The sequence below is a fragment of the Pinus tabuliformis genome, chromosome 2_1 (assembly GCF_031772625.1).
Source record: "Pinus tabuliformis cultivar Carrire ecotype Pingquan chromosome 2_1, CPIR1, whole genome shotgun sequence".
Lineage (NCBI taxonomy): Eukaryota > Viridiplantae > Streptophyta > Pinopsida > Pinales > Pinaceae > Pinus > Pinus tabuliformis.
Window position 1 is genome coordinate 198211199 of NC_142299.1, and position 22507 is coordinate 198233705.

The 22507-nt window shown below is 36.8% G+C and overlaps 1 pseudogene; it reads right to left on the reverse strand.

Moving 5' to 3' along the window:
* Positions 1-1566: 1566 nt before the first annotated feature.
* LOC149199403 (polyprenal reductase 1 pseudogene) lies at positions 1567-10186 on the reverse strand (annotated as a pseudogene).
* Between the last annotated feature and the right edge of the window lie 12321 nt (positions 10187-22507).

Sequence of the window (22507 nt, forward strand, 5' to 3'; positions counted from 1 at the left end):
TTATTAAAAAAAATACACTAAATTTTTTTAATAGATGAAACACACTAGCTGGTTCGAAACTGTTGGACACCTAATCCTCAATGGGTTAGTGTGGAAGCCGAATAGACAAAAGGAGTCCAAGAGACCTTGGGATGTGGAACCCAATGGTCAAACCATGTACTATAAATGTATATGTTTTGTTAATAAAAAATGTATTTTCATGTTTTATCCTTCAGATTATGTTGTTGCCCATGTGTGTTTAACATGGTATCAGAGCAGGTGTATTTCTGCCCTGCATAATTATTTTGAGCCATTTGTTTTATGGCCTTTATGTGAAGATCATTTCTACCATCAATTATGCATTTCATGAATATTTTCTTAGCAAAATTCTAGCTACCACCTCTGTCTATCAGGTCTGCTTCTTACATGCACCAAGTCGTTTCATCTAATTATGTCTCTGCCATTCTGAATCTGCTCAATCGTAATAATCTGCTCTCTGAGTGATAATATGGGTAACACTTGGTATTCCCATCGAATACCTGCTCCTACAGTGCTGTCAGTGTTCCATTAACGTTCCTTTGCCAGCTACTCTACTCAACGTCTCTCTGACTTCTGTTGCTCAGACAACACCAAAATTCGCCTTGCCACCCTAACGTATCTAATAGTTCTGCCTGATTCTCTCTGTGTCAAATCAATACCCATTTTCGCATTGAGCGCACTTCAAAGATGTAGCAACACCCTTTCAGGTATACTCTCGTTTCAAAAGAATCGATAGGACATAGTTATGAGTTTATCTTGGCCTGGATTGTATGGACGTTGGTATTAATGCTCCCTTGGCCCTCACAATCCACTGTCACAGTCCCATTGCACTACACAAAGCTCAAAATTATTTCTGCAAACGTTTGACACACGTTGTTTCTGCCATTCAGCAAGTGCAACAGGCCACACTCAGATTCTCTGAAAGCAACAATACCAACGTGCCAACTCAAATACCAGCCTCCTCTCACTTCTCACGTTTCATGAAAGATCCATCGCAGGTTCGATCCTTGGCGGGAATGAACAATTTCTCGAAATGTGTTTTGGTTGTGTAATGCTCGAATCGGAGAAAAATCGATGGCCGAATGCAATTCAACTCCCAGTTTCTGCACATTCACTATGTCGTTCCATTGGCTTGCAATCTTATGAAGCGGAGAGTATGATGTAGAAGACCGTTTGGTATTCTATGGTATGTTGAATGATGAATGTTTGTTTTGGGCCTTGAACTGTTTTGAAGAACGTTTTACATGTGTTCATTGAATAATGGTATGCTAGAAACTCATTTAGGAGTATCGTTATATGTTGACTGATGTATGTTGGAAATCATGTGTGTGTTTAACTCGCCGGGATTTATAAAACGCTTGGTATCAGATATCGAATTTTGTGGTGGAGGTCAATCTGAGAAACGGAGGGTTGGCTCCCAGTGCTACTCGGAGTAATTAATATAGTACATTGCAGTGTCACAATGGACAAAGCTTTACTTCCTTCTTTATGAAATACAATCATAATTGATTTATCGTCTGTTTTAATTGTATTTCCAGGAATCATGGCTTAATTCTCTTTGCATGGAGAATGAGAGTAGCTATCAAATTTATGAAGATACCATTTGTGCATCTCAGTGGCAGAAAAAGTGAGGTTGGCAACCACATATCCAAAAAGAAGCCACACTGTGAGATCAGAAGCTCCAGTAACAATTAAAATCCCTGCGTAGATGACAATCTCAGCCAAATAGTGGGGGCAAGACACAATCTTGAACCAATCGCCATATGGAATAGCATATTCATTTGTCTCTTCTTGATTTCCAGTTCGTAAAGATCCCAGTATCTTATGGCACCAGAGTTGATGAATCCATCCCCACATGAAGACAAATGCACCAGTCCATTGCCACCATCCCAGTTTCAAAAGAGAATTTCCATACTCTAAAAATTTCAACTCTATGTCAGCTATACGAGCTCTTTGTCTTAATACAGAAAGAACTACTTGGGTGATAATATAAGAGGACACCTCTGGGACACGCAAACTGCACATTGATAAGGGTGCTGCCAGGTAGAAAAAGAATCCACAGAGATACCCTAAAACATGCATCTGGGCAGAAGAACTATAATTGAACACATACACGGTCTCATACAGGCGTCTCAGAACTTGTGCCTCCATCAACAACAGCACGAACACGGTCTTCCATGCTTGCTGACTGTGCTTTACCAGAGTGGAAAAGGGTTTTGCAAACGATAGTGAGTCTGAAGTTCCTGTCAACTGACTGGTATCAGAAGTTTGTGGTTGCTACACTTGTTATTAGTATTATTTATGCTTGCTTGGTCTAAAGTTGATATTAAATTAATATTTTGAATTTCTTCCACAAGTATTTGTCCCAGCATATTATGTATTTACATGAGCCAACAACAAGGAATGCACCTACAGCATTTGATACACAAACTGTTTGTTAAAATACTACAGTGGACCAAACCATACAAACTTAGGACTCTTTGTGGTTTTCTCTTAGTTATTCCGGTTGGGTTTCTTACAATGGACTATTGTTTTCTTTGAAGAAAGTGGCAAGATCAGAGAATATTGATTCGTACCCTAGTCAAAGTATTTATATATAAGCATTCAAGTCCTGTCCATGACATGGTGCTATAGTTGTTGAAGTTTTGATAGCCATCATTTCTACTTTGAAAGTGAGGGAGTATTTGAAGGATCTAAGAAAGTTTGCAGTGGTTGCTGCCCCAGTGTGGCATTGTATTTAAAACTCATTATAGTGCATTGATTCCTTGATTCGACTGCTGCATAAAGAGTTTGGTGGGCTGATTGTAATCTTTTATGGAGAAAAGTTTTGTCGGTTGTATTGTCAAAACATAATGTTGGTCATGAGTAAACTCTTATTTTTTATGTAATGGATTGTAATTGGTGCTTGTTGGTTGCACATTGATCATTTGCTGACATTTATAAAGGATATTACTGTGTACTGTGAGTGGGTATTACTTTTCTGCATTGAGTAGTAGTTGTGATTAGTTTTTAAGGTGTAAATCTGACATTGAAGAAAAAATGGCCAAAATCAATGAAGTATTAGAGTTCCTCAAAACTCTCATATTGTCTACTACTCATGATAAATTAAAATTCAGCAAAGTTTCTCTCACAGACATTCAGGTCTATCTACAAAATGCACAAGAGAAACTTGATTTTTTGCAGCTCAAAACTTAGCTACAGTAAGAAGAATTAAAACAGAGGAGTCATTCTGAACATGTTTCTGTTCAGAACATTGAGACTGTAACCCATCAGAAACAAGTCAATAATGTTATAGTGGGTTCAGATTTAGTACCCAATAAAGTAGCAGTTGTACATACAGATGTAGAAACTCAGTCTGCACTTCCCAAGCCCATCATCAGACCTTGAAAACAGCTTGTCCACAACAAGCACAAGGTTGGTCTTGGATATGAGAAGGAATTGTCCTTTCATATTCCAGACTACTCAAAGCCCATTCAGTTTGAGTGTTGGATTCCTTCATGATAGTTCACATCCAGCTGTTCCAGATTCTACCCCTCTTCCACAGCAACAACAACAACAACAGATTGTAAAACGCCAACACTATGACCAAGTTAGCCATTTTAAAGATCATTGTTTTGATCTTCATCCATGTAAGCATTGTCATAAAACCGCCCATTCTTCACGCAGATGCTTCAGAAACAAACGTCCCACAAGAACAAGAATTCATCTTGGATGGATTGCTTCTTGGCAATGGGCATCAACAGCCAAGAAGATATTCTAATCACATGTCAGAACTTGTTCCAGAGTATTGAACAGTCTTGCAGTTGAGTTTTCTCCATCATCTCAACTTGTATCTGACAGGGGGGAAATGATGGTCATCTACAAGCTTCAAAGCCACATCAAGTGAGCCTGAGCCACAACCTACCATACCAGATTCAGCGTTGTAGCCAGAGACAAAGATGCCCCTGAGAATACCTTCGGTTGTTAATCTAGGACACTTCCTCTAGCAAAAGACTTCAGCTTCTTGTCAGCTTCGGAAGAATTCCAGGAACAAAATTGAGAACACTTCCTCTAGCAGAATACTTCATCTTCTTTCCAGATTTGGAAGAGTTCCAGAATTGCATTAACCATTCCAGAGTTGTTGGTCATCCTTAAACCATCACAGGTTGAGACTTCCCTTTTCAGGTTGAAGTTCTCCCTTTATGCGGGGTGAGACCTCCCTTTCATGGTTGAAGGTTTCCCTCTTCAAAAAATAGGAGCACTTCCTCTAGTAGAAGACTTCAGCTTCTTGCCAGTTTTGGAAGAGTTCCGGGAATTGCACTAAGCATTCCAGTGTTGGTGGTCATCCTTAAACCACCACCCTTTATACCAACATTTCAGAGAGCACATTCAGCCTAGTGCTGCCATGCATTGCTGCACATTTTGTATTACAACTCTCTTCTTGGACTCATACATAACCCTTCGAATTAAGGGAGGGAATGTTGGACACCTAATCCTCAATGGGTTAGTGTGGAAGCCGAATAGACAAAAGGAGTCCAAGAGACCTTGGGATGTGGAACCCAACGGTCAAACCATGTACTATAACTGTATATGTTTTGTTAATAAAAAATGTATTCTCATGTTTTATCCTTCATATTATGTTGTTGCCCATGTGTGTTTAACAGAAACACGTCGATCAAATATTCTCTATGTGATTTTCTCCGAAAATTTTCATGAATTAACAAATTATGGATAACAGAAGCTTGAATTCCAAAACCATCATGTTATTAAATCCTTCGAGAGATTCACCTAATAGATTTCATATTGTTATATCACACATTCTAGACAATTTTAACTTTACTAGGGTTTAGCTATAACACCCTAGATTTCGAAACATCAACATCCTAGAGTCTTTGACAAGGACTTCCGTTGAATCCTAACACTCGTGACCATCAATGACTAGGTCAATACATATCTAAGGAATCATAACCATACATCAGCATATCATATGTCCAATAGCACAAGTACATTTGACCTAAACCAACCTAGGACTTCAACCAAAAAGGACATATTCATATATATATACCTATATGAAAATATATATCATATCATGTGTTCGTCAAACCCAATTTCACAAATATCAATAAGAGTTAGACACGCAACCATCTTAATTACACTCAGGTATGATCAGACAAACACACATACCAAGGAAATCATTTCTAAGACAGTATAAGGGTCTTGCTCACACATTCCACCAAACCCTAATGAGTTAGGGTTTCAATGTAGAACACAGAAAACCCTACATTACCAAAACTTCAAAGGTTATGGGATTTCATACCTTATCATTCCATCCTAATAAGTTAGGATTTCCTGATCATACCAGAGTCCTAAACATCACATCATCAATAAAAATTTAAGTAGCATTTCACGATATCATGAATCAACTTATGACTTCAGACATTCACATTAGCATACCCTTCAGTTAGGGTTTTCCATAACCTGTCTAGGGTTCTTTACAGTCAATCAAGAATATGAGTGGGGTGGGTAGATTTATCAAGAGATGAATCACCCAAACAAGAATCACTAAGATTCAATACAACTAGTAAGTTAATAATAGATCATCAAATGAATAATCCTTTCAATCGATCTATTCAAAGCATACCTTTGTTTCTTGACTAACCTTGTCTTGAGAGATCCTCCTCCTTTCAGATGTTTTCCTAATCAACACAATATAGGGAGAAAGGTGATTAGTATTTAATATAACGAAAACTAAATGAGTACATGAACCCAAAACTGAAAAGACATAGGATACTTATCTTTTGAGAGTTTTTGGGAGCTCCCTCCAAAGCTTGAGGGAAAACTACAAACTTAATACAAAAATGTCTTTTCCAAAATATCATTAAAAACGTATAAAACAAGTTATGTAAAGAAAATGACTTAATAGTGTAAGTCCCTAATGTCAGATTCTTTGAGCTTGATTTTCTTTCAGCCTTCCTCTTTAGCATAGTTGGCTTGATCCTGTCCTCTCTTCTTGTTCCTCAGATTCTCAAGACAACCATTTTTGTAGTAACCCTTCTTATGATATTAATAGCATTCTATCTTAGACATGTCAACTTTCCTCCTCGGTCCCTTCGATCTATTTTCTTTATGATGAGCAACAAAAGCATTTAATACTCCTTTAGGATTGGCAACCATCGATATCCTTAATTCTTCTTGACTATATGCGGTCTACAATTCTTCAATGGTGGGAGCTACCTTCCAACTATTGAGACCTGAAGAAAATGCATTCCAAGAGGGTGGCAATCCTAATATAGTAGTGATCACCAATTCTTTGTCTGAAACAATCTCATCAATGGTAAAAAGATCATCCCTGAGTCTAGCTATCTTCATAAAGAAGGGTGCCACGATATCTTCTTTAGTCATCTTCGTATTCCTCAGTTCATTCTTCAAACTTGCCACTTGACCAATGTTCTTAATAGTGAATAGCTTCGACAAAGCTTCATACATCTCCTGAGCATGATTGATGTTAGTTATTAATGGGACAAGGTTTTCTTTTATCCCTCCTACCATCAAATTCATAGCCAGCAATTCAAGATCCTTGGATTTCACTTTGTCAGCATCACTAGCTTCTTATGTACGTTTCTTTACATTAACTTTCACCACCAAGTCCAACACCTTGTTCTTCTCGAGGATTAGGTCAATCCTCTTTTTCCAGGATTTGAAGTTTGATGCTCCTTCAAGTTTGTTCTCACCCTTGATTGAGTTAGACATCTTCCTTGAATAAGATAGATTCCTTCCCTAAGATAGTGCCTATGAATGGATCTATCTTTTCTTCTTTCTTCACCAAAACTTTGATACCATGTTGGAAAATCAGAAAGGCAGTAAAGATTTTCTTGATCTTGATAATTACTTGTGATGTTTCTTATTATTACGATTATTTATATCTTCTTTCTTTATATCATCAAGCAATTACTAGCCCCAAGGGTTAGCTCAGTTGGTCAAAATCAGTGCCTCGCCATCGGGAGGTCACAGGGTCCATTCTCCACAAAGCCCTTGGGGTTAGGTCTTGTAGTAGGACGAGGGGCATCAGCCCAGATTTTTCTGTGGATGTAGTGCCACCCATTGACCAGGGTGTCCATGAACCACTCTCAAAAAAAAAAAAATCAAGCAATTACCAAAATCAGCAATACATAAAACAATGAACACAAGATGTAGGCACATGCAAGGGAAAAACACTCTCGAGGTGAAAAACCCAGTCAAAGTAATTATTCCTTTCAATAGTATTCTTTGAGACTCTTCACCCTAGACCAAGAACAGACCTTCCCTCCACACCAAGTCAGCGTCCAGAAGATTGACCTCTTCCAAGCAACTCCAACTATGCAGCAACTCGTAGCAGCGAACAACTTCTCGTAGCAGTCCAAATTGGAAGACTTCGATCTCCCAATATAGAGCACGAAATAGAGAGAGACCACCACCAAAATTTCATTTTTCCTTGACTCCTTAGACTCACCCAAACTCACATTCACTTCGGCTTCCCGGCAACAGACTTTCCCAGCAACCCACTTCACACTTTTTCCCAACAACAAGATTTTCGCACTTCTACCCAGTAGAGAGAATTCGAACTTGATGAGAAGTGATGCTCCAAATGAATTCGATGTCCATTTTATAGGCTTCTTGTTGGGTTGAATAAGGTCTTATGCCGACTTGATCTTCCGTCAGGCCAACATCGTGAGGTTACATAATTCATATTTGACTCAATACTAAACCTTTTTACATGATTCAAAATCCCAAGAAGGGTCTCTTTAAATGTACAATAATTCTATACTCTGAATAAATCCTAGAAGTCCTCAATGGGGAATTGTGACCTAAAACATGGTGACCCAAGCATGAAACCCATGCTTTGATATGTAACAATAATAAAAATAAAAATTATTTTCTTTATTCTTTTGACAAGTACATTACATAATGACTCAAGTACATTATTGAAGACCGAACATAGTTACTTTTTCCAATACTCCCTCTTAACTAGGGACATATTCATAATGTACATATACAATGGAAGATCTCAAACTATATGAAGCATGAAGAACTTTGGGCACCGCAATGCCATGGACTAGATTCCTGACCAGGGAGATCTATCAAAATAGTCACTCAATGGTTTAGGCACCGCAATGCCATGGACTAGAATCCTGACCAGGGCAATCTATCCAAGTGGGACTAAGGTGGACTCAAGCTTTCATACCCTCTAGGTACCATCAGGCTCACCTGCTAACCACCAACCAAAAATCCAAGTGTGTGTCAAAGCTCAATGACCAACACCACCTTTCCAACTTCGGAACCCAAACATCAACACGCAGTGTCAGCCATATGTCTACCCAGACAATGCTTCATTACAGAGCCTCAACATCCCTTGATTGAGCAGATCAAGAATATCCAATATCTCCCAATCAAATTGATTGGCAACAAGCATGTTATCAAATCCTTTGAGAGATTCACCTAATAGATTTCAAATTTTTGTATCACACATACTAGACAATTTTAACTTTACTAGGGTTTAGCTATAACACCCTAGATTTCCAAACATCAACATCCTAGAATCTTAGATAAGAACTTCCATTGAATCCTAATACTCGTGACCATCAATGACTAGGTCAATACATATCTAAGGAATCATAACCATATATCAACATATCATATGTCCAATAACATAAGTACATTTGACCTAGACCAACCTAGGACTTCAACCAAAAAGGACATATTCATATATATACCTATATGCAAATATATATCATATCATGTGTTCATCAAACCCAACTTCACAAATATTAATAAGAGTTAGACACACAACCATCTTGATTACACTTGGGTATAATCAGACAAACACACATACCAAGGAAATCATTTCTAAGAGAGTATAATGGTCTTGCTCACACATTCTACCAAACCCTAATGAGCTAAGGTTTCAATGTAGAACACATCAAACCCTACATTACCAAAACTTCAAAGGTTCTGGGATTTTAGACCTTATCATTCCATCCTAATGAGTGAGGATTTCCTAATCATACCAAAGTCCCGAACATCACATCATCAATAAAAATTTAAGTAGCATTTCACAATATCCTAAATAAACTTAGGATTTCATACATTCACATTAGCATACCCTTCGGTTAGTGTTTTCAATAACCTGTCTAGGGTTCTTTACAGTCAATCAAGAATATGAGTGGGGTGGGTACATTTATCAAGAGATGAATCACCCAAACAATAATCGCTAAGATTCAATACAACTAGTCATAACAAAGGTAGTAATAGATCATCAAATGAATAATCCTTTTAATCAATGTATTCAACGCATACCTTTGTTTCTTGACTAACCTTTTCTTGAGAGATCCTCCTTTCGGATGTTTTCATAATCAACACAATAGAGGGAGAAAGGTGATTAGTATTTAATATAATCAAAACTAAATGAGTACATGAACCCAAAACTGAAAAGATATAGGATACTTATCTTTGAGAGTTTTTGGGAGCTCCCTCCAAAGCTTGAGGGAAACCAACAAACTTAATACAAAAAATATTTTCCAAAATATCATTAAAAACCTATAAATTCTAAATCATATAAAACAAGTTATGTAAAGAAAATGACTTAGTAGTGTAAGTCCCTAATGTCAAATTCTTCGAGATTGGTTTTCTTTCAGTTTTCTTCTTTAGCATAGTTGGCTTGATCTTGTCCTCTCTTCTTGTTCCTTGGATTCTCGAGACAGTCATTTTTGTAGTAACCCTTCTTATGAGATTAATAGCATTCTATCTTAGACATGTCAACTTTCCTCTTTGGTCCCTTTGGTATCTTTTCTTTGTGATGAGAAACAAAAGCATTTGATACTCCTTTAGGATTGGAAACCATCGATATCCTTCATTCTTCTTGACTATATGCAGTCTATAATTATTCAATAGTGGGAGCTACCTTCCAACTGTTGAGACCTGAAGCAAATGCATTCCAAGAGGGTGGAAATCCTAATATAGCAGTGATCACCAATTCCCTATCCGAAACAAACTCATCAATGGCCAAAAGATCATCCCTGACTCTAGTTATCTTCATAAAGAAAGTTGCCACAGTATCTTCTTTAGTCATCTTCGTATTCCTCAGTTCATTCTTCAAACTTGCCACTTGACCAATGTTCTTCATAGTGAATAGCTTCGACAAGGCTTCATACATATCCTAAGCATGATTGATGTTAGTTATGAATGGGACAAGGTTGTCTTTTATCCCTTCTACCATCAAAATCATAGCCACCAATTCAAGATCCCTAAATTTTGCTTTGTCAGCATCACTACCTTCTTTTGTAGGTCTCTTTACATTTCCTTTCACCAAGTCAAGCACCTTTTTTCTTCTCGAGGATTAGGTCAATCCTCTTTTTCTAGGATCTATAGTTTGATGCTCCTTCAAATTTGTTCTCACCCTTGATTGAGTTAGACATCTTCCTTGAATATGATAGATTCCCTCCGTGAGATAGTGCCTATGAATGGATCTACCTTTTCTTCTTTCTTCACCAAAGCTCTGATACCATGTTGGAAAATCAGAAAGGTAGTAAATATTTTCTTGATCTTGATAATTACTTGTGATGTTTCTTATCATTACGATTATTTATATATTCTTTCTTTACATCATCAAGCAATTACCAAAATCAGCAGTACATAAAACAATGAAAATAAGTCGTAGGCACATGCAAGGGAAAAACACCCTCGAGGGGAAAAACCCAGTCAAAGTAATTCTTCCTTTCAATAGTATTCTTTGAGACTCTTCACCCTAGACCAATATCAGACCTTCCCTCCACACCAAGTCAGCCTCTAGAAGATTGACCTCTTCCCAGCAACTCCAATTATGCAGCAACTCATAGCAGTGAACAACTTCTCGTAGCATTCCAACTTGGAAGACTTCGATCTCCCAATCTAAAGCATGAAACAGAGAGAGACCACCACCAAATTTTTGTTTTTCCTTGACTCCTTAGACTCACCCAAACTCGCATTCACTTCGGCTTCCCGGAAACAGACTTTCCACACTGCCCACTTCGCACTTCTTCCCAGCAACAAGATTTTTGCAATTCTACCTAGTAGAGAGAATTCGAACTTGATGAGAAGTGATGCGCCAAATGAATTCGATGTCATTTTTATAGGATTCTTGTGGGGTCAAATAGGGTCTTAGGCCGACTCGATCTTCCCTTAGGCCGACATGGTGTGGAAGTTCCATAATTCATATTTGGCAAAGTACTAAAACTTTTTACATAATTCAGAAGCCCAAGAAGAGTCTCTTTAAATGTACAATAATTCTGTAGACTCAAAATAAATCCTAGAAGTCCTTTATGGGGACTTTGACCTAAAACATGGTGACCCAATCATGAAACCCATACTTTAATAAGTGACAATAATAATAATGATTTTTATTCTTTTGACAAGTACATTATTGAAGACCGAACATAGTTACTTATTCCAACACTCCCTCTTAACTATGGAGGTATTCATAATGTGCATATACAATGGAAGATCTCAAACTATATGAACCATGAAGAACTTTAGGCACCACAATGCCATGGACTAGATTCCTGACCAGGGCAATCTATCCAAATAGTCACTCAATGGTTTAGGCACTCCAATGCCATGGACTAGATTCCTAACCAGGGCAATTTATCCAAGTGGAACTAAGGTGGACTCCATATTTCAGCCCCTACCACCAACCCAAAATCTAGGTTTGTATCACATCTCAATGACCAATGCCACCTTTCCAACTTCGGGACCCAAACAACAACACGAACTATCAGCCATATCTTTGCCCAGGCAATGCTTCACTTGCAAAGCCTCAACACCCCTTGATCCAGTAGATCAAGAATGTCCAATCTCTTCCAATCAAGTTGATTGGTAACCAGCATGCTATCAAATCCTTCGAGAGATTAACTTGTACAAACACAAACCTAATCAATAATGTAATTTCACATGTACATAATTAAATACAAACCTCCAAGGTCTTTCAGACAATTAATGTTGCTTCTCAACTATAGTAGGACTATCAACCGAATCTTTGACAGATAATTCCTGAATTATAATTTTATTTCCTACTTCCCACGCAACAACATATCCTCTGAATTACATTCTTTTATGCAAAATCAAGTTATGCTCTCACTCTTAATCAAGAAGCACTTCTCTATCTAAACTCCCTCTTAATCTTAGAGAGATCTTTTTTCTATTCATGCTTCCTTCGGGAGATCAGCGTTCATCTTCTCGACATCGGAGAATATTTCGTGGCATCCAACCATTTCATCAGAGTTAATATCATCCTCATCATGCTTGTCACATTGAGCATCTTCACCAAGTTGAATATTGTGTACCTGCACAGCTTAGATAGAAAGTACAACCAAATCTATAGAAGAATGATGTTAGCCATATCAGAATCATGAAAGCATTTCATCTTTATATATATCAGATACCCAAACTTAATTACAAACAAGAGACATATAATCTTCGACATATTGCTAGGGGCTTTTTCATACACCATAGACTACATCATAACAACGTTCATTCCATCTGGGGTTTCAATGTGTCTCCCAAAAGTATGGCATACCTTACTACAACATATAGCAAACTCTAAAAATAATTCAGAAAAAAATAGATCTATAAAGTATCTAACAATCTTTCAGAATACATATGTTAAACTTCTCACTAGGGATTCATATAAATCCAAGATTTTAGACAAAAAAATCAATCAAAGTTAATCACAGCTTAGCCATTAACCTCACCAACTTTTACTAGGGCTACTTTCAACCCCTAGAGTTCCGAGCAATTATAATAATCAACCAAAAATTCATATTTCAACAATCTCTTCGCAAATCTCAAATTATCATATTTCAGAGATTTTTCTTTGACTAAGGTTTAACTCCAAAACCTTAAAATTTCTTTCTCAACAATCACCTAACAGGTTTCAAATTGTTATATCACACATAATAGACAATTTTAACTTTACTAGGGTTTAGCTATAACACCCTAGATTTCCAAACATCAACATCCTATAATCTTAGACAAGGACTTACATTGAACCCTGACACTCATGAAAATCAATGACTAGGTGAATACATATCTAGGAAATCATAAACCATACATCTTCATATCATATGTCCAATCACATAAGTACATTTAACCTAGACCAGCCTAGGACCTCAACCAAAAAGGACATATCCATATATATGCCTAGATGCAAATATATATCATATCATGTGTTAGTCAAACCCAACTTCACAAATATCAATAAGAGTTAGACACACAACCATCTTGATTACACGCGGGTTTGATCAAACAAACACACATACCAAGGAAATCATTTCTAAGATAGTATAAGGGTCTTGCTCCGACATTCCACCAAACCCTAATGAGCTAGGGTTCCAATATAGAACACATCAAACCCTACATTACGAAAACTTCAAAGGTTCAGGGATTTTAGACCTTATCATTCCATCCTAACAAGTTAGGATTTCCCGATCATACCAAAATCCCAAACATGGCATCATCAATAAAACTTAATTAGCATTTCACAATATCCTAAATCAACTTAGGATTTCAGACATTCACATTAGCATACCCTTCGATTAGGGTTTTCCATAACCTGTCTAGGGTTCTTTACAATCAATCAAGAATATGAGTGGGGTGGGTAGATTTTTCAAGAGATGAATCACCCAAACAATAATCATTAAGATTCAATACAACTAATCATAACAAAGTTAGTAATAGATCGTCAAATGAATAATCCTTTCAATCAATGTATTCAAAGCATGCCTTTGTTTCTTGACTAACCTTGTCTTAGGAGATCCTCCTTTCAAATGTTTTCCTAATCAACACAATAGAGGGAGAAATGTGATTACTATTTAATATAATCAAAACTAAATGAGTACATGAACCCAAAACTGAAAAGGCATGGGATACTTATCTTTGAGAGGTGTTGGGAGCTCCCTCCAAAGCTTGAGGGCCTACAAACTTAATAAAAAAATGTCTTTTTCCAAAATATGTTAAAAACCTATAAATTCTAAAACATATCAAACAAGTTATGTAAAGCAAATGACTTAGTAGTGTAAGTCCCTAATGTCATATTCTTCGAGCTTCATTTTCATTGAGTCTTCTTCTTCAACATAGTTGGCTTGATCCTGTCCTCTCTTCTTGGGACAATCATTTATGTAGTGACCCTTCATATGACATTAATAACATTCAATCTTAGACATGTCAACATTCCTCCTCGGTCCCTTCAATCTCTTTTCTTTATGATGAGCAACAAAAGCATTTGATACTCCTTTAAGATTGGCAACCATTGATATCGTTAATTCTTCTTGACTATATGTGATCCATAATTCTTCAAAGGTGGGAGCTACCTCCTAACTGTTGAGACCTGAAGCAAATGCACTCCAAGAGGGTGACAATCCTAATATAGTAGTGATCACCAATTCTTTGTCTGGAACAATCTCATCGATGTCCAAAAGAACATCCTTGAGCCTAGCTATCTTCACAGAAAAGGTTGCCACAGTATCTTCTTCAATCATCTTCATATTCCTCAGCTCATTCCTCAAACTTGCCACTTTACCAATGTTCTTAATAGTAATAGCTTCGAGAAGGCTTCATACATTTCCTGAGCATAATCGATATTAGCTATGGATGGGTCAAGGTTGTCTTTTATCCCTTCTACCATCCAAGTCATAGCCACCAATTCAAGATCCATGAATTTCGCTTTGTCGACATCACTAGCGTCTTCTATAGGTTTTTTTACATTTCCTTTCACCAAGTCCAACACCTTGTTCTTCTCGAGGATTAGGTCAATCCTCTTTTTCTAGGATCTGAAGTTTGATGCTCCTTCAAGTTTGTTCTCACCCTTGATTGAGTTAGACATCTTCCTTGAATATGATAGATTCCTTCCCTGAGATGGTGCCTATGAATGGATCTGCATTTTTCTTCTTTATTCAACAAAGCTTTAATACCATGTTGGAAAATCAAAAAGGAAGTAAAGATTTTCTTGATCTTGATAATTACTTGTGATTTTTCTTATTATTACGATTCTTCATATCTTCTTTCTTCACATCATCAAGCAAATATCAAAAGTAGCAGCACATAAAACAATGAACAAAAGATATAGGCACGTGCTAGGGAAAAACCCCCTCGAGGGGCAAAAACCCAGTCAAAGTAATTATTCCTTTCAATATTATTATTTGAGACTCTTCACCCTATATCAAGCCCAGACCTTCCTTCCACACCAAATCAGCCTCCAAAAGATTGACCTCTACCTAGCAACTTTGACTATGCATCAACTTGCAGCAGCTAACAACTTCCGGAAGCAATCCAACTTGGAAGACTTCGATTTCCCAATCATAGCATGCAATAGAGAGAGACGACCACCAAAATTCCGTTTTCCTTATCTCCTTAGATTCACCCAAACTCACATTCACTTCAGACTTTCCTAGTTACCCACTTCACACTTCCTCCCAGCAACAAGATTTTCGTACTTCTATCCAGTGGAGAGAATTTGAACTTGATGATAAGTGATTCTCCAAATGAATTCGGTGTCCTTCTTTTTATAGGCTTCTTGTGGGGTCGAACAGGGTCTTAGGCCGACTTGATCTTACCTTAGGCCGACATTGTGTGGAGGTTCCATAATCCATATTTGAATCAATACTAAACTTTTTGATTCAAAAGCACAAGAAGGGTCTCTTTAAATGTACAATAATTATATAGACTCAATAAATCCTAGATGTCCTCAATGGGGACTTTGACCTAAAACATGGTGGCCCAAGCTTGAAAACCATGCTTTAATAAGTCACAATAATAATAATAATAATAATTCTTTTCTTTATTCTTTTGACAAGTAAATTAAATAATGACTCAAGTACATTATTGAAGACCGAACATAGTTACTTTTTCCAACGCTCTTCTTAACTAGGGAGGTATTCATAATGTACATATACAATCGAAGATCTCAAAGTATATGAACCATGAAGAACTTTAGGCACCGCAATCCCATGAACTAGATTCCTAACCAAGGCAATCTATCCAAACAGTGACTCAATGGTTTAGGCACCGTAATGCCATGGACTAGATTCCTCACCATGGCAACCCATCCAAGTGGGACTAAGGTGGACTCAAGCTTTCAGCCCCTCTAAGTACCATCAAGCTTACTTGCTAACCACCAACCCAAAATCCAGGTGCGTGTTAGAGCTTAATGACCAATGCCACCTTTCCAACCTCGAGACCCAGACATCAACAGGAAGTGTCAGCCATATGTATGCCCAGGCAATGCTTCACTCGCAAAGCCTCAACACCCCTTGATCCAGTTGATCAAGAATATTCAATCTCCCCCAATCAAACTTATTGGTAACCATCATGCTATCAAATCATTCAAGAGATTCACCTGTACAAACACAACCCCAATCAATAATGCAATTTCACATGTACATAATAAAATACAAACCTTTGGGGTCTTTCAAACAACTGATGTTGCTTCCCAACTATAGTAGGACTATCAATCGAATCTTTGACAGAATATTCCTCAATTATAATTTTCTTTCCTACTTCCCATGTAGCAATGTATCCTCTGAATTACATTCTTTTACTCAAAACCAAGATATGCCCTCCCTCTTAATTAGGAAGCACTTCTCCATCCAGACTCCCTCTTAATCATAGGGAGATCTTTTTTCTATTCATATTTCCTCTGGAAGATAAGCTTTCGTCTTCTTGACATCGGAGAATATTTCGTGGCTTTCTACCATTTCGTCAGAGTTATTATCATCCTCATCATGCTTGTCACATGAGCATCTTCACCAAGTTGAAGATTGTGTATCTTCACAGCTTAGATAGAAAGTACAACCAAATCTATAGAAGAATGATGTTAGCCATATCATAATCACGGAAGCACTTCATCTTTATATATATTAGATACCCAAACTTAATTACAAACAAGAGACATATAATCTTCAACATATTGCTAGGGCCTTTGTCATACACCCTAGATTACATCATAACAACAATCATTCCATCTAGGGTTTCAATGTGTCTCACAAAAGTATGACATACCTTACTACAACATATAGCAAACCCTAAAAATAATTCAGACAAATATAGATCTATAAAGTATCTAACAATCTTTCAGAATACATATGTTAGACTTCTCGCTAGGGATTCATATAAATCCAAGATCTCAGACAAACAAATCAATCAAAGTCAATCACATCTTAGTCATTAACCTGACCAGCTTTTACTAGGGCTAGTTCCAACCCCTAGAGTTTTGAGCAATTATAATACTCAACCAAAAATTCAGATTTCAATGATCTCTTCACAAATCGCAAATTATCATATTTCAAAGATTTTACTTTGACTAAGGTTTAACTCCAATCCCCTAAAATTTCTTTCTCAACAATCACCTAATAGATTTCAGATTGTTATATCACACATACTAGACAATTTTAACTTTACTAGGGTTTAGCTCTAACACACTAGATTTTCAAGTATCAACATCCTAGAATCTTAGACAAGGACTTTAATTGAATCCTAACACTCACGACCAGCAATGACTAGGTCAATACATATATAGGAAATCATAACCATACATCAGCATATCATATGTCCAATAACATAAGTACATTGACTTAGACCAGCCTAGGACTTCAACCAAAAAGGACATATTTACACCTAGATGCAAATATATATCATATCATGTGTTAGTCAAAACCAACTTCACAAATATCAATAAGAGTTAGACACACAACCAACTTGATTAGACTCGGGTTTGATCAGACAAACATGCATACCAAGGAAATTATTTCTAAGACAGTATAAGGGCCTTTCTCACACATTCCACTAAACCCTAATGAGCTCGAGTTCCAATGTAGAACTCAGTAAACCCTACATTACCAAAACTTCAAAGGTTCTGGGATTTTAGACCTTATCATTCCATCTTAACAAGTTAGGATTTCCCGATCATACCAAAATCCCAAACATGACATCATCAATAAAACTTTAATTAGCATTTCACAATATCTAAATCAACTTACGATTTCAAACATTCCCATTAGCATACCCTTCGGTTAGGTTTTTCCATAACCTGTCTAGGGTTCTTTACAGTGAATCAAGAATATGAGTGGGGTGGATAGATTTATCAAGATATGAATCACCCAAACAAGAATTACTAAGATTCAATACAGCTAGTCATAACAAAGTTAGTAATAGATCATCAAATGAAAAATAATTTTTTCTTGACTAACCTTGTCTTGAGAGATCCTCCTTCTTTCGGATGTTTTCCTAATCAACACAAAGGGGGGGAAAGGTGATTAGTATTTAATATAATCAAAACTAAATGAGTACAGGAACCCAAAACTGAAAAGACATAGGATATTTATCTTTGAGAGTTTTTGGGAGCTCCCTCCAAAGCTTGAGGGAAACCTACATACTTAATACAAAAATGTATTTTCTAAAATATGTTAAAAACCTATAAATTCTAAAACATATCAAACAAGTTATGTAAAGAAAATGACTTAATAGTGTAAGTCCCTAATGTCAAATTCTTCGAGCTTGATTTTCTTTGAGTCTTCTTCTTCAGCACATTTGGCTTGATCTCGTCCTCTCTTCTTGTTCCTTGGATTCTTAGGCGAATCATTTTTGTAGTGACCCTTCTTATGACATTGATAGCATTCTATCTTAGCCATGTCAACTATCCTCAATCCCTTTGATCTCTTTTCTTTATGATGAGCAACAAAAGCATTTGATACTCCTTCAGTATTGGCAACCATTGATATCCTTAATTCTTCTTGACTACATACAGTCCATAATTCTTCAAAGGTGGGAGTTACCTTCCAACTGTTGAGACCTGAAGCAAATGCACTCCAAGAGGGTGGCAATCCTAATATAGAAGTGATCACCAATTCTTTGTCTAGAACAATCTCATATTTGGCCAAAAGATCATCCCTGAGTCTAGCTATCTTCACAAATAAGGTTGAGACGATATCTTCTTTAGTCATCTTCGTATTCCTCAACTCATTCTTCAAACTTGCCACTTGACCAATGTTCTTAATAGTGTACGGCTTCGACAAGGCTTCATACATCTCCTGAGCATGAACGATGATAGCTATGAATGGGACAAGTTTGTCTTTTATCCCTTCTATCATCAGAGTCATACCCACCAATTCAAGATCCTTGAATTTCGCTTTGTCGACATCACTAGATTCTTCTGTATGTTTCTTTACATTTCCTTTCACCAAGTCCAACACCTTGTTCTTCTCAAGGATTAGGTCAATCCTCTTTTTCCAAGATCTGAAGTTTGATGCTGATTCAAGTTTGTTCTAGCCCTTGATTGAGTTAGACATCTTCCTTGAATATGATAGATTCCTTCCTTGAGATAGTGCCTATGAATGGATCTGCCTTTTTCTTCTCTATTCACCAAAGCTTTGGTACCATGTTGGAAAATTAGAAAGGGAGTAAAGATTCTCTTCATCTTGATAATTACTTGTGATGTTTCTTATTATTACGATTATTTATATCTTCTTTCTTTAGATCATCAAGCAATTACCAAAAGCAGCAACACATAAAACAATGAACACAAGATGTAGACACATGCCAAGGCAAAACCCCCTCGAGGGGAAAAACCCCGTCGAAGTAATTCTTCTTTTCAATAGTATTTCTTGAGACTCTTAACCCTGGACCAAGATAAGACCTTCCCTCCACATTAAGTCAACCTCCAGAAAATTGACCTCTTCCCAGCAACTTGGATTATGCAATAGCTAACAACTTCCAGCAACAGTCCAACTTGGAAAACTTTAATCTCCCAATCTACAGAACAAAACAAAGAGAGACCACCACCAAAATTTCGTTTTTCCTTAACTCCTTAGACTCACCCAAACTCGCATTCACATCGACATCGCAGCAACAAACTTTCTGAGCTACCCACTTGCACTTTTGCCCAGCAACAAGATTTTTTGCCCTCCAAATGAATTTGATGTCCTTATTTTTATAGGCTTCTAGTGGGGTCGAATGGGATCTTAGTCCGACATGATGTGGAGGTTCCATAATTCATATTTGACTTAATACTAAACCTTTTTACAAGATTCAAAAGCCCAAGAAGGGTCTCTTTAAATGTACAATATTTCTAGACTCAGAATAAAACCTAGACGTCCTCAATGGGGACTTTGACCTAAAACATGGTGACGCAAGCATGAAACCCATGCATTAATAAGTCACAATAATAATTATTATCATTATTTTCTTTATTCTTCTAACAAGTACATTATTGAAGATCGAACATAGTTACTTTTTCCAACATTCTTCACATAGGTAACAACATACTTATTTACACATTTAATGTAGTTATACTAGTTCTTACAATCTACACTAAGAAGCATTAATTGAGTAATTTTGAATTAGTGCCTAGTATGAAGAATAACTGTGGATGGTTGATGATTGATGATGGCAACAATTGAGATTTTGTTTAATGACATCTTATTGACTAGTTTCATCAATTATGATTGTACAATCCTCATCACACTTTTTGAGGATTATTTAACAATTTTGATAATAGCTTGTGGTTGCTTCTTTTTTCACATGTGCACATTTTATTATGGGAATACAATCTTGTTACGTGTGTAGTTTGAAGCACTTACCAAATAATTGACCTCATTAACATGTGGTCAACTTCCTCAAACATTCCTATCGAACTTTCAACATTTATGCCTATATAAAACCTTTGTCATATTTCGACTTCAAATATAATCTTATTTGACATCTTTATCAACTCTTCAACATTGTAATTTGACAGCTTGTGTGAATTAGTTCCTCATCTCTAATTACTTGTGCATGAACTTGCTTGTCAAACATTGGTTGCTTTGTTGATTTTGAAGAGCTTCATGAGAACCTTTTGGGTTTCCTTGGATACAACAATTCTAAAAGGGGAGTACCTACTGACAACATGTTTGCACTTTGTCGTGGTCAAGATGTCAATGTCAACCATCATCATATCTAACACTAATCCAAGATCCAATGACATTCCTCTAAAGCTTGGTTTCAATAAGTACCACATCCAATGGCACTTTCACCAAATATTTAGTATAAGCCAAAAACGACAATTCTATACTGAACTTGGGATAAAGGACATTATCATTAAGGGATGCAAGAGTATTATTATTTCATTGGCCCAAATACAAGAGGGGATGATAGTCATAATCTACTAATATATCAAGGGTGTTATTATGTCATTAGTAACAAATTGATCGTTCCCCAAATAAGGTGTCAAGATGTGATATGTCACACTCATGACACCACCAAAGAGCAACTATGATAGCCACCCAACAATAGAGGATGAGACACACCACATGCCCCTAATTAATGAAAAGGGTGGCATTCACAACACACCCTTGGTTAATGAAGGCTTCACATGGGAAGGTGACAAGGGTGATCAACAAAGAGACTTAGAATCTTTGGACCTAATATTGTCCACACATAAGAACTTCATCAATAATGATGATGTTGGTATGCTTCAAAATAATAGATTGCAAAGGCATGATACCATGTTCATGATTGTGGGATTTTATAGTAATCTAGCTCCAAACCAACATCCTCCTTGTGTTGATGCCTCCCTAACATAAAATAGCATCTTTCATTGCTCTCCATCTATACAACAATTAGCCAAGCATGTCAAATTTGGAAAGTCTAGAGAGAGAACCAAATAAAGGAGCTACAAGCACCAAGGTAATCATGGATTACTAATTCTAAATTTATGAGGGATAGCAACTCAAGGAGACAAAAGAAGTGGAGACAAGAGAACATCAAACAGAGGAAAAGGGAAAGAAGGCTAATGCAACACAACTTAAACACAAAGGTAAGGGTAGAGACCCCACATGCAAGGTCCATTGGGAAACCACCCCTATAAGATCCTAAACCAAACATAGAAATGATAAGGATCAACTCATAACACAGGTTTTTGATGGTCAACACATGGCCACCAAAGTTTGTAATCTAGGTAAATTAAAGGATAAGGTTCATGGATGTAATATTGCTACCAACTACAAATAGAGAGACAAGGACTTGACTCACATTATTACATATATAGAGTTTTCAAAAAGTACAGCCACTAGATACACTTTGACCTTAGATCTACATTAACATATCAAGTGATAGCATGTCACATGGGTTTGATCCCAAAGAGGAACAACCCCCTAATAAATGGCATCAATGAAGAGTCGCAAAAACTCAATGACAAATACTACTTGTCACAAGACCTCCAAGGTCCAAAACTTGCACCAGAGACTAAGGATGATAAAGAAATGTAAGGCCTCAAAGCTGGAGAGGATTCCTAGTATGTTGTTTTCCTTGAAAAAGAAGAATAACACAAAGAAATTCAAGTTTCCATTTATATCTAACACTTCAGTGTATATGTTTCATATATACTATTATCATAACTTAGGATTTAATGGCCAAGGGCTAGCCTATTTCTAAGGCTATTATATTTTGCTTTTGTTATGATTTAGTTGTCAAA